General features: G+C 56.6%; 1 protein-coding gene across 5 annotated transcripts in view; it reads right to left on the bottom strand.

Annotated features, from left to right (window-relative positions):
• ADGRG1 (adhesion G protein-coupled receptor G1) overlaps positions 1–15,030 on the bottom strand; it is a 39,079-nt gene that overhangs the window by 13,600 nt on the left and 10,449 nt on the right. The window contains exon 1 of one of the 5 annotated variants that reach the window (XM_037815592.1): positions 7,952–8,217. The exons of 2 other annotated variants lie outside the window; for them this stretch is intronic. The gene's annotated coding sequence lies outside the window, so the exon portion shown is untranslated. 2 more of the 5 variants (XM_037815594.1, XM_037815595.1) reach the window with 2 other exon arrangements.

Here is a 15,030-nt window from a genome sequence, read left to right as displayed (position 1 = left end):
GCCCCTGGTGGCATTACAGGAAACCTGGAGAAGAAGGATATGAAAGCGTTTGGGGGAAGGCTGCCATTTCCTAGTTTGGGATTGTTACAGTTTCACTCTGCATCCTCTAAGCATTTTGGTTCCTTTTGAAACCACCTCATGCCACCTAAGGTCAGCAGAAGGAAACCCAGCATCCCTCCAAGACCCTCTCTTTCCTTCTCTTTTCTGCTGGTTTCTGTTGCTCTCCAGTTCCAATCCCCAGTCCAAATGTCACCTCCTCCAGGCAGCCCTCATGCTGCAACCACTGTTCTACACTGGTAAACTTGTGGCTCACAGATCACTTAGAGCATTTGGCTCCAATTCCCCATTTTATAGTGTTTGGATCCAAGGCCCAGAGAACCCGTGTAACTCTCTGGGCTAATGACCTTCAGTGTGAGCTGCTACTTCAGGGGATAAGGTCCCAAATGGGCAGAAACATCTACCTTGCACAAACCATCCTGGATTGGCCCTTGAGGGCAGAGGAGGTGGAGACAGGGACTGAGCCGCCTGTCACTGGAGGGGTGTGAGTGAGGCTGCACCACCGGGGCATTTTGTGGAAGGGATTCAGACACTGGAAGTGCACAGACAGCACGGCCCTGATGGTTCCTGAGTCATCCCCACTCCACCTGGGCTATCTCACCAGCCACTCCAAGACGGACAATTCTGCCCCCATCGGCATTCTTGGGGGTCTGTTGGGGGTGAGAGGAGGTGGCTTGGTTTCCTTTAACCCACTCTTGGTCAGTGGAGTGGACTCTGGGACCAGACTACCTGGGTTCAAATCCCAGCTACCCCTCTCACTAGCTGTGTGTACTTGGGCTAGTTACTCCCCCTCTCTGAGCCTCAATTTTCTCACCTGTAAATAGGAATAAAAATAGAGACTACCTCAAGGGTCTTTGTGAGAATTAAGTGAATAGATATGTGTAAAGGGTTTAGGACAGGCCACACTTATTGTGCTAAATACTTCTGTCCAGTTCATGCCTGCCCCTAATTCACTCCACTGGGCCTGTCACAGGCCCTGGCCCCTCCCTCCCCCCGCCCCCACTTGTGCCCCCTCCCCCCGGCCCCCACAGCCAGCTCAACCTCCAGTGCACCTTGAGGGGAAATTCTCAGAGCATGAAACTTCCTTTCCGGGAGGGCAAAGGGAAGGCCGGAACCCCACCCAGAAAACTTCCCTCCTTGCAGCCTCTGCCCGGGACTGTCCGCAGAACCCTGAGGGTCAGGAGAACCGAGCTAAGGTCAAGGAGGTGATTCCAACCCAGATCAAGCAGGAGGAGGGCTCTGTCCTGCTTGTGCACCTGGCACTGCCCACATGTCACAGAGAACCTTCCCATTGCCCATCTCCCCACACCCGCCTTCCTCCCTTCAGCCCATGTCAAAGGCCAGGCAAGCCCCCAGGCCTGCCCCCCAGCCCCCGCCCTCACACACTCACCCGCCACTCCCCCCCACCCCTCCCCCCCAGGGGCAGGCTGTGTCCATGACAAAGGCCACGCCCCCAGCGTCCCCAGCAGGACTTCCCGAATGCGGAATGCGAGGGTCTCCGGCCTGGCTCAGCCAGGTAACAGGGGGAGGGGGAAGGGGGCTCCGGGTTCTGAAACCTGAAACCAGGATCCAGGGGCTCCTCCCGGCCTCCGGAATTGTAGACACGCAGAGCAGGGCAGGCCTCACCCCTTCGGGTACTCTCAGAACCAACCCCGGCCCCGAGAGGCCCATGTCTACCCTCACACAGCACTGGGCCAGAACCCAGGGGGGTCCGAGAAGGGGGTGTTCTAGCAACACCACCACAGTAATAATAGCCGCGGCAACATCTGCCTTATCACAGTAAATCCTCAGAGCCAGCTGGGAGGCTGTTCCTGCCGCTTTCCCATTTTACAGACCAGGAAACTGAGGCTGGGAAGGACTGCCTGTGCCGAGGTCACACAGGGCTAGGGCTGGAATGTGAACCTGGGTCTCTGCACCCATCTGAGCCCTCCTCTCCTCCGAGGTCCCAGGGATCCACGCTCCCCTCGCTTTGGGGGATCAGGTAGACTAAGGCTCTCAGGAGAGAAAAAATGGGGGGTAGCCAGGGTCACAGGCGGCACTGAGGATTCCAGCCAGGGAGAGAGGGTGTGGGGGGCGGTCTCCCAGGAGACCCCCCCCCCAACATCCCCTTCGGAGCAGCCTCTCTTGACCTCGGGCCTTCCGTAAACAGACACACAGAGAACAGAACAGTCCGGCCCAGCCCGACACAATGGGGACCACCGTCACGAGTCCCAAGGGTCCAGGCAGAACAGGGGGTGGGCTGGGCTTGTCTGAGCCAAGACCCCCCCACCACGACCCCACCCCCAGTGCTGGCAGGGCCAGGGGAAGGGGCTCCAGCTTCAGTTCCAGCCCTGCCCTCCACATGGTGGAGTGGGGGTGGGGCGGGGGGGGGTAGGGGACCCTCAGCTCACTTTCTCCCCCAGAGGCCTGAGTCACTTCCTCTGCCATCCTGTGTGGAGCCACGAGTCACAGCCAGCCCAGTCCCGGCTCCTGGAAAACCCATTTCCTCTCGGATGGAGGTGGAAGTTGAGTGGACCGGACCTGGGTGGCTCTGGATTAGCCCTTCCTGGGCAGGCGCCACCCCGACACCTCCAAGCAGGAAGATGCCAGACCTGGGCCCCCACCTCCTATTTTCCCCTCCCCTTTACGTACACTGGGTAATGTGTGGGCCCCTCTCAGCCGTCTGCATCCCACCTCCAAACCTTTGCTCACGCTGTTTGCCATGTCTGCAATGCTGCCATCCCTGTGACAGTCCTACTTGTCTTTGGGGACCCATTTAATCCACACCCTCCCCCACGAAGTTTTACCTGATCCCCTCAGAATTACCCTCCCCCACCCCAATTCCTGCCGGCCCACGAACCACACTTAACCCTATACACTCCCCATGGCCATAAAGTGTCCAAACCTGCCCATGGATCAGAACCACGCCAGGGAGTTGCCAAAATGCAGACTCACAGGCTGGCAGACTGAGGGTCTGCTGCAGGAGGCCTGGGGTGGTGCTCGGGAGCCTGGCTTTAACAGGCAATACCCTGACCGACACTCTGCAGGCTTGGGAAGCAGTGGCCAAGCAGCCTGGGGTCAACACCAGTAGCCCTGTATCCACGGAGGCCCAGAGAAGGGAGGGGACCACCCAAGGTCACTCGGCTGGTAGACAGCAGGGCCGGGATGCAGGGCCAGGGAGTCCGTGTCCCAGCTGTTGCCTCTCCTCTACCCCGTGCAAGGATGCGTCACGTTCCTCTGTGCTACACCCAGCATTTAGCAGGGTGCCAGGAACCTGCAAAGGCCCCCAGAGAGGACAGCCAGGAGAAGGGAGGGCATGGGTGGTGGACAGGGCCCCAGCAGGGAGGGAGGGAGCCCCAGGGTCAGCCCTCGGCCCAGTCTTGCTCACCTGAGTGCCGCTTCCTCAAATGGGCCCTCACTGGGAGGGACAGAAGGGAGAGGACCCGCCCAGCTCCCCCCTGCCCCTGTCCCCATCCTGAGCTGCTCCAGTGGGGGGTGGGCATGGAGCTGCTGACCCCTCCCCCACCTTGGAAAGGACAGATTTGGCCCAGAAGAGGGACCAGGAGAGGGGTGAGAACCAAAGCTCGAGAGTGTAAGTGTGCAAGTCAGTGTGTACACATGTATCTACATGTGAGCCTACATGTGTGTGCACGTGTGTGTTCACGTGTGTGGGGGGCTGGGATTCAGGGAAACAAGGGAGTGTCACCTGAGAGACCTCAAAGGCCAGAGGGCAGAGCACGTTGGAACAGAGACTCGGAGGCTCTTGCAGGTGCTTCCTCCACGGGGGTGGGCTGGGGGGCTGCAAGAACCCTCCTTCCAGCCGTTTGTAGACTATTTTTTTTTATAAAAGTAAATCTTACTTGGAACCACCATGTGCCCAACAGTTCAAAGTGGAGGTGACCCCATCAGGGCCGGGTGGAACCCAGGGCCACACCCCCCTCCCACCCCAGCCCCCAGCTCCCCCAGCAGCACCCAGGACCCCTTGGGGCACAGCTCGCAAGTGCTGAGCCACTCTCTTTCTTCCATCCCCACTCCACAGCTGGAGTGACCAAGGCCCACAGAGACCCCTGGGAAGTGCATTCCGGGATCGCCAGGGGAAGCAGAGTGACTTCAGGTTTCAGGAATTTTTCTAAAGTAAAGGAGAATAAAAATTAAGCTAGTTGCCTGCCCCCGGAAGGCTGGCAACTGCCAAGGCCTTGCCTGCTCGCTGCTCTGCTGGGAGGCGGCCCCAACCAGCTCAGGGCCCCCCTTCCCGTGGTCCTGGTCCAGCCAAGTCCCTGGGGCTGTGATTCCCTCCACACGTCCAGACAGGTCCTGGCTGCGTGGGGAGAATGAGGAAGGGAAGGAGTGGGGTGCTACCTGCCAGCTCGGGGTAGGGAGAGAGGGGCTGCCCATGAAAAGGGATGCTGAGCCCTCCCTGGAACAGGTTACTCAAAGCCCCCCAGTGGCTGCCCCTTCTCTGGAACTGGGGCGTTTGCTTAAGAGGCCTCAGGGGAGCCCCCAGTGTCACCCACCTCCCAGCCCTCGCACCCACTCCTCCTCCTGGGGACGCCAGGGTGGTGACGCGTCCATGAGGGTCCCCTTGCCCTGGGCCACAGGCCTCCCCGGGGCCTGGCTAGACACCAGATGGTGGGCGGGGGTACACAGGGGTCTGTCTGACACAGAGAAAAGGATGCGGAACTCCAAAAGATGGGGGAGGGTATCATCACAACTCCCGTTTAGCAAGTGCTCAGTTTGTGCCTGGGATCATGCAAAGCACTTTTCACAAATTAATCATTTCATACTCACAATAACCCTCTGAAGTAAATCCTATTATTATTTCCACTTTAAAGATAAGGAAACTGAAGAGTCCAAAGAGGTGAAGCCTTACCCAAGATCACATAGCAAGTAAGTGGCTAAGTCAGGACGCCACCCCCAGCCCACCTGACCTCAGGCCTGTGCCTTTAGCTATTGTGGTCCTCTGATCCCCTCCCTTCCCTGCACTCAGTCTTCCCAGCTTTGCCATGAGGTCACTTGCCAAAGCACTGTCGAAGGAGCACTAGTGCTCAAGTTAGAGAAATGCTGCAGGCGTTACATGCTCCTGAGACGCATATCGGAGGCTCTGATAAGTCCTGCAGGAAAGAAGCCCACAGTCTCCCAGCCCAATGTGATGGCGCAGCTCTTCTTGCATGGACATCTTCATGAAGAACACGGTCTCAGAATACATGCAGCCCTGCCGATAAGAAGCCTGCCGCCCGCATCCCTCCCCCATCCCCAGCACCCTCCCCTCTGAGCTGCCCCAGAGGCCATTAGCTGGCAGGAGATGGGCTGCAGGGGCCTCCAGGCTGTGGCAGTCCCCAAAGCAGCTCATCACCATCACTGACACTTCCAGGCGAGAGGTCCTTGGGGTCTAGTTGGTGCCATCCACCTCCCTTCTGCTCTGAAGCACCAGCTCTTGGGGAAAGGGGCACTGCCAGCCCAGTCCCCCAGGTGGGCCCTTCCATTAAATTCAGCCATGGCCAGCTGGGCCCTCAGCCCTGCTGCCAGCAGCTGAGATACTCGGAAGGTTGGGAGGGAGAGAGGGAGAGAGGGAGAGAGGGAGAGAGAGAGAGAGAGAGAGAGAGAGAGAGAGAGAGAGAGAGAGAGGGAGAATCAAAGCTTCTTAGGATTTTGGAATTGATTGAGAAGACTTAGAACCTAAGGGAAGATATGGGAGGTGTTCCAGATCTGGCTGCCCTAGAGTCAGCTCTGTCTGGGGTGGGGGTTGGGGGGCAGGCACTGGGGTTTTTTCAGCGCAGACTCTGATGCCACCTGTTCAGCCCCTGCTCCCAGGGCAGTCTAGGGCCAGGCAGAGGTCTGTGGCCAAACCTCCCCCCTGCCCATGCCCAATGAGCAGCTGAGGCTGGACACCAGGGCACCAGGGGCCATGCCAGTCAGCACCTGCCCAGGGAATGCAAACACCCAGGGCAGGGGTGGTGGGTGACCAGGAGTTGGGGCCCCGAGGTCTGGCTCTGTGGCCAACTGGCCTAGGACCTTTGGGCCAGCTGTCTCCTCTCAGGGCCTCACCCTCCTGCTCTGTGATCCCTGCCCTCCCGCCTTCCTTCTCTATAGCCCAGCTCCCCTCCCCACCCCAGGATCCCATCAAAACTGAGCAGGCCTCAGGGTGCCTTCAGGTGAGGGCAGGCCTACCTCTGAGCTGGCAGCAAGGGGCAAAGACAATGCAGGGGCCGTCTCCTTCCTTCTCCCTGGCCAGACTCCCTTCCTTCTCAAGCCACAGACCACGACGGCGACCGTCTGGCTGCAGTTCTGGCTGCAGTTCCCCTTCCCCAGCTGCATCCCCACATTGCCCAAGGTCAGACCCACAAGGTCGGCCAGTTACTGCCCTGCTTGCTTCTGGGGGTGGCAGTTCAGCTACCCTGGGCCAGGCAGAACTCCCGTCTTTGGAATGTGGGGCCCTGGGTGTTCCCAAGGTCAGCTACCAGCCCTCCTCCTCCTCTGGTCCCAGATCCCTGGCTGAGGGGCGGGCAGGACACACACCCAGGCGCCCTCCCCCACTGAGGCCCCGGGAGCTGTCCTGGCCCATGTCCCCAGCCTCTGTGCCCAAGTCCCCTCCAGGGGCCTTTCCCAGGACCAGGATTCCATCCCAGTCCACTGAGCACCCAGCACAGCATCAGCCAAGGTCAAGGGGGCTGCACACCCCGTGGGAGGGCAGGGTGTGCACTACCGCCAGAAATCACAGCTGACAATAATTAAACTCTGAAAATGCAAGACTTGATTCTAAGCTCTTTACATGTATTAACACATTTAATCAGCCCCAAACCTAGAGACAGTTACTATCATATGTACCCATTTAACAAATAAGGAAACTGAGGCCCTAGGAGGTCATGTTACCGGTCCAAGGTCACAGCTAGTGAGTGGTGGGGATGAGATGTGAATTCACTCAATTTCACAGTCAAATTCCCCTTGACCTTACCTGTTAGAAAGGGCTTCTCTTAAAAACGCTTATAAAAAAGTGTTGACTTGCATTTAGCTAAACGCCTTCTCCCAATGGGCCTTGTTGCTGGGGCAGGTGGGCTCACCCAGGCACCCCCTCATCCCCAGCCCTGCTCCAGTGGCTCTTCAAGTGCTCCTTGCCCTGGAAACGCTACTCCCAGCACCCTCAGAGGCTTGTCTCTGACTAAGGGAGTGTGGTCCAGGGACTGAAAATAATTTAAGCTGCGGTCTGACTGAGGAGAGGGGTATGGGGTCTGCACCCCCACACTTCCTTGTAGTTCTTGAGGCTGTTGTCTAATTGACCAATTCCCCCAGAGAGATTCCCCCAATGTCTCTAGTGCCAAGCCAAGCCCCACTCCAGCCAGCAGCTACTCTATCGATGTGGGGGAGGAGGGGATGGAGGGGAAGGGGGGTGGAAGGAGAGGGAAATGTAGGGGGGGATGGAGGGAGAGAAGAGGTAGAGGGTGGAGGGAAGGAGGAAGAAGGGAAAGATAAATGGAGGGGGAGGAAGGAGTGGGAGGGAGGGGAGGGCAAGGAAAGGGAGATGGGGAGGAGGGGGATGAAGGGAGAGAAGAGGTGGGAAGAGTGGAGGCGGAAGAAGGGGAGGGAGGGGGTGGAGGGAAAGGAAGAAGGGAAAGATAAATGGAGGGGGAGGAGGGGTGGAAGATGGAGGGGGAGAGAAATGAGGGGGAGGAGGGAGGGGGAGGAGTGCAAGGAAAGGAGATGGGGAACGAAGGTTGGGGGTGAAGGGGGAGAGGAAGGAGAGAAGGGGTGGGGTGGAGGGGGAGGGAGATGGAGGGGAAGGGGGGAGGATAGACTGAAGAGTGAAGGAGGAGGAGAGAGGCAGAGGGGGAGGGGGAGAGGGACCAAGACAGAGAGACAGAGGGGGGAGGGGAAGGATCCTACCTGGACTCCTTTGTGGCATAAGGTGGACTATAAATACCTGAAGAGCGTTAATGCGTGGGCAAGGGGCGCTCCTCGTTTGCAGGCTGTGGCCCTGCTGGGTTGCAGAGTCAGTTTCTCCCCCGAGTTCAGGAGGCCCCCTCACAGGAGCTTCAGACAATGGGGGCAGCCTGGGAAGAAGGGCTGACAAGCTCCAGCCGCCAGCCCGCCGAGAAGGGGCGCAGGTGACAGCAGCCCCTGGCAACCGTTCCCTTGGCAACCGCTGGCTGCTGCGGGGGCGACGTCACTGCCAGGCTCCGACCCAGCCCAGTGTGGGCAGCCCAGCTTGTCCCTGCACCCAAGATCCCTGACTTGGCTGTTCCTGCCAGGCAGGGAGCTGGCAGGAGGGAGGGCAGGATTTAGGACAGCGGGTTATGGGGAGCACTGAGGGATACCTGCCTGGATCTCAAAGCACTAAAGCTTCCAATTTCTCAAAAGAAGCAGAAACAGAGGTTTTTACATGAAATTGGCAAATTTGTCAACATCGACTTGAAACTCAAAGAACCCAGCGGGGGCCACCCCTGTGGCTGAATGAATAGCAGCTATCAGCAACTGGATTTGGACCCATGGGGGCTGCCAGCCTGTGGCCTTGGCCTCAAGCCAGGCTGGACACCCCCTAATTCCACCCCCCCACTGGCTGCTGTGAGCCCAGAATATGCCACACTAACCCACAAACTTCTTAGGGGCACAACTCTTCCAGGAAGCCTTCCCAGATTGCAATTGCCCACCAGGGATCCCCCTTCTGAGTTAGCTCTGGGGTTGGGGAGTCGCCCTGGCCAGGGCTCCTCACTCCTGGCTAGGAGTGGATCAGATCTCCCTTTCTGTGATCCAAATTAAATGCCAGTCCAGGAGGGAGGGAAAGAGCAGCACTGCCAGGCCACACTGGGCATTTTGGAGATCTGTTTCCACCACTCTGTAAGATCAGTCCTGTTGAACCCATCTCACAGATGGAAAAACAGAGACTCAGGGAGGTGCTATGCCTTGTCCAAATCACCTAGCTAATAGGGGAGGCATATGGAATTCACACCCAGATCTCCTCAGAGACATGATGACACCAAATGCCCATCTGATGCTCGGTCAAGCACCACCACCCCCAACCCGTCACCATCCACTGCAATCCAAACTATTTGATCACCTCCAGTGGCTCACTTCCTCCCAAGAGGACACAACCCTTTGACTTCCAAAAAGTTCCCCACAGCCATTGAGTCAAAGGAAACAACAGCAAAGCCGTGGGGAGGCCTCTGTGTGCCGGTCAGGGCACCCCCTCCAAGCCCTTCAGTTCCAGACCAGAGCTGGGGGTGCTGCTCAGGCGACAAAGGGGTCCACTTCTCAGCCAAGCAGCTGAAGTGCCTCTCCAGGCAAGCGGGGAGCCCTATTGGCCGTCAGCTCCAAGGGGACAGAAGTGCTTTGGGGCTGGTTTCTGGCAGAAGCCATGGGAAAGGCAGCAGGGGCTTGGGGCCGCGGGAACGGAGGGCCTGTGCCCCATCCCCTCCCCCGCCCCACGCAGGGGCCAGAGCCAGGAGGCTGCTATTGTCTCGCTGCCGCCCCAGAGCAGGCCCCATTCAGGCACTATTTTTGCCCCCCCGGCGGAAGAGGAAAAGAAAGCAAAGAAAGGGGTTGCTGTTCTCGGGTGAAAACTTCGCCTGGAAAGGATTCCAGGGCCTGCTGAGCCAGGGAAGGCAGCCGCTGTCAGATCAGAGAATCCTGCGCTTAAAGGGAGCTGGTAGGGAGCTGCAGTTTGGGGGAGCTGGGGGAAGGGCATGGATGGGGCACCCCTGGCATTTTGCATTCACTAGGCGCTCAGTTTCTGCAGTGACGCCCAGAGAAACAGAGGCACGGCACCCCACGTCCCGGCCATAGTCGCTAAGCAACCCACTCACTTACAATAAAAATACCTGCAATAGTTCATCGCCACCCAGAGCCAAGTCTCTGACAAAAAGATTTACGATCCACTCTCTCACTTCACACCCATGACAATCCTGACCTCAGTGGAAGTTGGGGACAAAACTGATAAGGCTCATTTAATAAGACGGATAACTGAGGCTCAGTGAGCAGCATGACAGCCCGAATAACAACCTAGTGGCCCCACCTAGCTCCCCCTACCTTACCCTACTCCATCCCTCCCTGCATTTACCAGCTCCAGCCCTCTGCCCACTCTCTGTCTGCACACACACCTCAGGACCCTCACACATGCTTTCCCCTCAGCACAGAATATTTTTTTCTGGCACCCTTTGTCTGACTGGCTCCTTCTCAGACCTAAACTCAAATGTCCCTTCCCCTGAGAAGCCTTCCCTGATCATCCAACCAAAATTATCCTCCCACCCGTCTCTCTCTCTCCTACGTCACCTTGTCTTATTGTTTTACAGCACTTAACGCAATCTGAAATTACCCTATTTGCCTACTTGTTATCCATTTCTCAATAATTGCTCCATCTTGTCTGTCTTGTTCACCACTTGCATTTCCAGTATCTAGCACAGTGCCTGGTACATGGTAGAGGCTCCATAAATGTTTGTGGAATAGTGAATGAGACAGCACTGGGGCTCTAAGCCAGGCCAGGCTGGCTTGAGGCCTCTTCCCAATAGGAGCTGATTCCTGAGGCTGAAGTTCCCACACAAAGTTGCCACTCAGGCAGCGGCTCCAGCACTGAGCCATCTCTGCTCTCTAGCCTCTGGCTCCTTGGGGACAGGGACATACAGACCTTTGCCAGGTGCTAGACCAGAGAGAAAGGACTGTGCACAGCTCAAGAGCAGGGATACGACCTGAAATCCCGGCCCAACTCCCCTCCTGGAGACTCTCAATATACATCTGCCTGGTAAAGGCTCTGGGAAGTCCTGCAATGCCCAGGTCTTTCCTAAATCCACAGACATGCTTTTAAAGTCGCTGGATTAAATGATCTCTGAGATCCCATCTTGAATCGGTGATCAACAAACCTTGGGTTTTCTCTCTTCTTAAAGGCTAACTAACCCCTCCCAAGTCCTGTGAAGGCCTCCTGTGGCCCAGAGGGGGTCCAAGGAGGGAGTCTGCCAGTGGAGATGGGTCGGGTTCTCATTGCTGCAACAAAAAGGGAGCAGGGAGGGAAAGCCATATGTGCCTGTGGCCAGGGCATCCTGGGGTCTAGGAACCCAGGGTGGGGGTGATAATCACAAAGACCAGGCTGCAGAGACCCACGAGGGAGCTGGCACAGGGAAGGGAACAACATGATGTGACTGACCTCCTGGAATGCACACAGCCACCCTGTGAGGTACAACTGTTCCCGTTTTATAGCTGAGGAAACCAAGGCTCAGCGAGAAGCCACACAGCTGGTAAAACTGGATCCAAATCCAACTCTGTCCAAAACTTGGCCCGTGCTGCCTCCAATGTCCCGCCTGATATACCCCTACCCCTTGACCCCCAGTGGAGGCAGGTGGACATGGAGGCCCAGAGAGGCCAGTGATGGGTCTGAAGCCTCACAGCCCAGGAATGGGGCCCAGACCCCATCACCCCTAATCTCACTCTTTGGCCCACTCACTATGGTCGCCGAACACTCCCATGTGGTCATCCTCCCTGGACAGCAATTACCACAGCTTCTGACTCCGGTTCCCCAAACCCCAGGTGGGGGAACACAGGCAGGTCTCCCGGGTATGCTGACATCTGCCACAGTGTCTCTCCCACGGCTGGCGATGAGTGCCACCCTGGCCCTGGCTCTCCTGCTCCCAGTCAGGCACCAGGACCCAGGCAGCTAACAGAACCTGCCTGTCTGGTCCCAGGCTGGGTTCATAGGTAGCAGGGCCCACAGAGGGAGCAGCAGTTGCAGGTACAGGCAGACGCAGGATAAGGACAGCTCAGGGGAAACGGCACACAAGGATGCCTTCTGGGTCCTGCCTCCCAGCCTCCCCCCCTCCCTGGCTCTAGCAAGGCCATGTCACACGCAGGTGTGTGGACTGGTGGAAGGTCAGTCAAGGTCACAGGCAAAGCTACGGAGAGGGTTTCTAGATGGAGGCACCATCTGCCCACGAACATTGCCCGATGCCCCCAGAGTGACCCGTGTGTTGCCAAGAGACTCATCACTGGGGAGAAAGTGGGAAAAGTTGCCTCTCTCCCCAGCATCAGAAAAGCTCAGGGATGTAAAGAACCCCACATGATGCCCATGTTCCCTCTACAACTTCCCTGCCAACCTTAAACACCTGCAGGGATGGGCAACTCACTACCTACAGGGGGAAGAGTCATTCTGGGGTGCCATAAGGAAAAGCACACTCCTGGAGGCAGGAGACTTGGTTCAAGTCTCTGTTACCACTGATTGGCAGGGGGCCCTTGAACCTGTCAGCTGTAAAGTGTGGATACAGATAAAGATAAAAGGATCTTTGTAGTTAGCAAAGCTCTGTGCATGAGGGGAGGGGGGCTGGGCTATGAGTCGCCCCCTGCTGTTAGCCACACACTCAGCGGTGACACAGCCGAAGGAGCAGTGGGCAGCGGGCAGTGTGCCAGGCGTGACTCAGCTGCACCCACAGCCCCTGGGGCTCACCGCTTGCATGTGTCACCGTCGAGGCAGGTGGGACTGGGCAGTTGTCTCCCTGCCATAAGGTGGGAGACCAGGATAGCAGCCACATAACTCAGCGCCCGCAGAGAAGTGACCACAGAGTCCTGCTCAGCCCCAGGACACCAGCCCCGCTGGAACCCAAGCCTCCGCTCCAGACCCAGGCAGGTCAAGCCTCAGTCCAAGGCTGCAGGGAGAGCCCCAGGTCGTCTAGGAAGTGCCAGGACTGGACAGCTCCTCAGGCCGGCGGATCAGGACCCCGTTGGGTGGGCGTGGCCAAGGGGGCGGGCTCTGCAGGGATTGGTGCCCCTCCCAGCGCGTCGCGGGAGGGCGGGGCTGGTGCTCAGGGATAAGCTTCCCGAGCTAGGCTGGAATGACGACAACGCTTGCCTCGGTGGCTCATTTAAACTTCTCAAGGTGCCATTACCATCCTCGTTTTTAAGATGAGGGGAGCGAGGCACAGAGAGGTTAATACACTTGTCCAAGTTCACACAGCTGGTGGACAGAACCAGACAGCCCCAGAGCCCACACCCCTAGCCACCCGACTTGTGTGCCTCTCCCAAGGTGGGAGGCGAGCCGGGTGATGGAGGAGCAAAGGTCTGGGGCAGCTGGGGGTTGGGGTCTACAGCTCATGAGCCCCTGCATCGTGTGGCTCACTTGATCCCCACAGGGTCTCTGAGATTTAAGTATCATCATCCCCACTGTATAGCCTAAGTAATGAGGCTTAGAGAAATTAAGCCACATGGTTGAGGCAGGTTTTCAAGAATTTGAATCTAATTCTAACTCAACCACCCCATGACCCTGAAGATCAAACTTTCAGCTGAGCTCTGAGGAGGACTTTGCAGGCTAAGTCTACATTGTGCAGCCATTATTGCCCCAAATTCCAGCAACAACCCTGCAAGGGGTGGCATTGTCCTCTCCATCTTACAAACTGAGGTCCAGAGAGGTTGCACACTTCGTCAGTGGGATACGAGCTCCCTAAACCCTTCAATTTTCACCTCACACACACACACGCACACCCCGCTCCACCCTGTGGGCCTTGAGAACCCAGTCCAGGGCTTCTGGGAGGAGGAGGAAGGCAGAGGCCTGAGGAAGGAGGGAAGGGGAGGAGATTCTGTAAGGAAAGGGAGTCCGGGAGGTGGCAGTGGCCGCTTCAGCATTTCACTGTTGCTCATTTTGGAGTTAAAGTGGCCCTAAGCCTGGGAAGCCAGGCCAGTGCCGTAAAGTGGCAGAACTGTCTACCTTTCAGGGGCCTGAGCCTGGTCTGGCTCCCGGACAGCAAGGTACCCACCCCCAGGCCATCTCCCACAAACACACACAGGCCGGTTCACTGGTGCCCAGAAGCCTCGCCAGCTCCACAAGGCTGAGCTCTTATCTCTGCCTGCCGTTACATGTCTTTTCCTGGAACTGCCAAGCACACCACAAACTATTTTAGCCTGAGCAGGCGCCAGTGACGGAGCCACACTGGTCTCCCCACCGAAGCACAAGTCAGGCTGGGAAAGGACTAGGGAGGGTCCTGCCGGGCCCAGGTGGCCCCCACTCTCCCAGGGATGAAAGAAGTACTCCCAAGTAATTGCATCCATCTGTCCAATGGGAGAGAGAATAATAAAGATTATTCAGTGGCTAAAAGATTTAAAATAGAGTTGAAGGGCTATCCTGGAAGTTTCTCTTATACAAGCTCCAGCTAGATATCCCAAATGGCCACAGTATGCCATGCCCTAATCAACAGTTGTCCTGAAAATACCAAAGAATACCTCGGTCCCTATATGAGACTCTATAAAAGTTTCACTAACTAAGTTTACTTTTCAGAAAGTTAAATCCCCCAGAGTGTTCCTATGCCAGATAAGTCCCGAAACCCAGAGGCAACAGCCTCTTCATTAACGAGATGCAGCCCCCTTGCCCATAATGTCGACACCCCTTTTCAATATGAACAAGTTAGGGTGGTCACTGACCAGATATCTCTTTAGATTGAGACAGTGATCAAAAGAGAGGAAGGGGTAGCAACAGACAAGATAGGATTTAACAAAGGATTACGAATACTGAATATTTACATAAATAGTTGTTTTTAGTTTCTAGGGTATTAGAATAGGTAGAAGGAAAGAACTGAAATGGTAGAACTGTAACCCATAGCATTCTTTGAAATTTGCTCTATAGCTACTTGTTAAATTGTACTTTGAAAATTATCATCTTTCTGTATATATGTTGTATTTCACAATAAGGAAATAATTGAAATTGTGGAACTGTAAATAATAATAATAATAACAAAGGTTAACACTTACAAGGGCCAGGTGCTGTTCTAAGCACTTTACTAATATTAACTCCCTCAATTCTTGCACCAGTCCTCTTTTCGTAGATGAGGAAACTGAGACGCAAACCAAAGGTCACATGACCAGAGAGGCATAAAGTCGGGATTCTCACCCAGCCAAGCTGGCCTTGCCATCTCTTTGGGTCCTGTCACCTACGAGGCACATGGGCTTTGCTGTGGCAGGGACCCTCCAGGGCCCAGCACTGGCCTGGCCAAGGAGCCGCCTCACTGCCTCCAAGGGGGCAGGAGAGCACAGTGGACA

Source organism: Choloepus didactylus, chromosome 22 (genome assembly GCF_015220235.1).
Source record: "Choloepus didactylus isolate mChoDid1 chromosome 22, mChoDid1.pri, whole genome shotgun sequence".
NCBI lineage: Eukaryota > Metazoa > Chordata > Mammalia > Pilosa > Megalonychidae > Choloepus > Choloepus didactylus.
The sequence above is the reverse complement of the archived record's forward strand: the minus strand, read 5'-3'. Positions and strand labels throughout refer to the sequence as shown.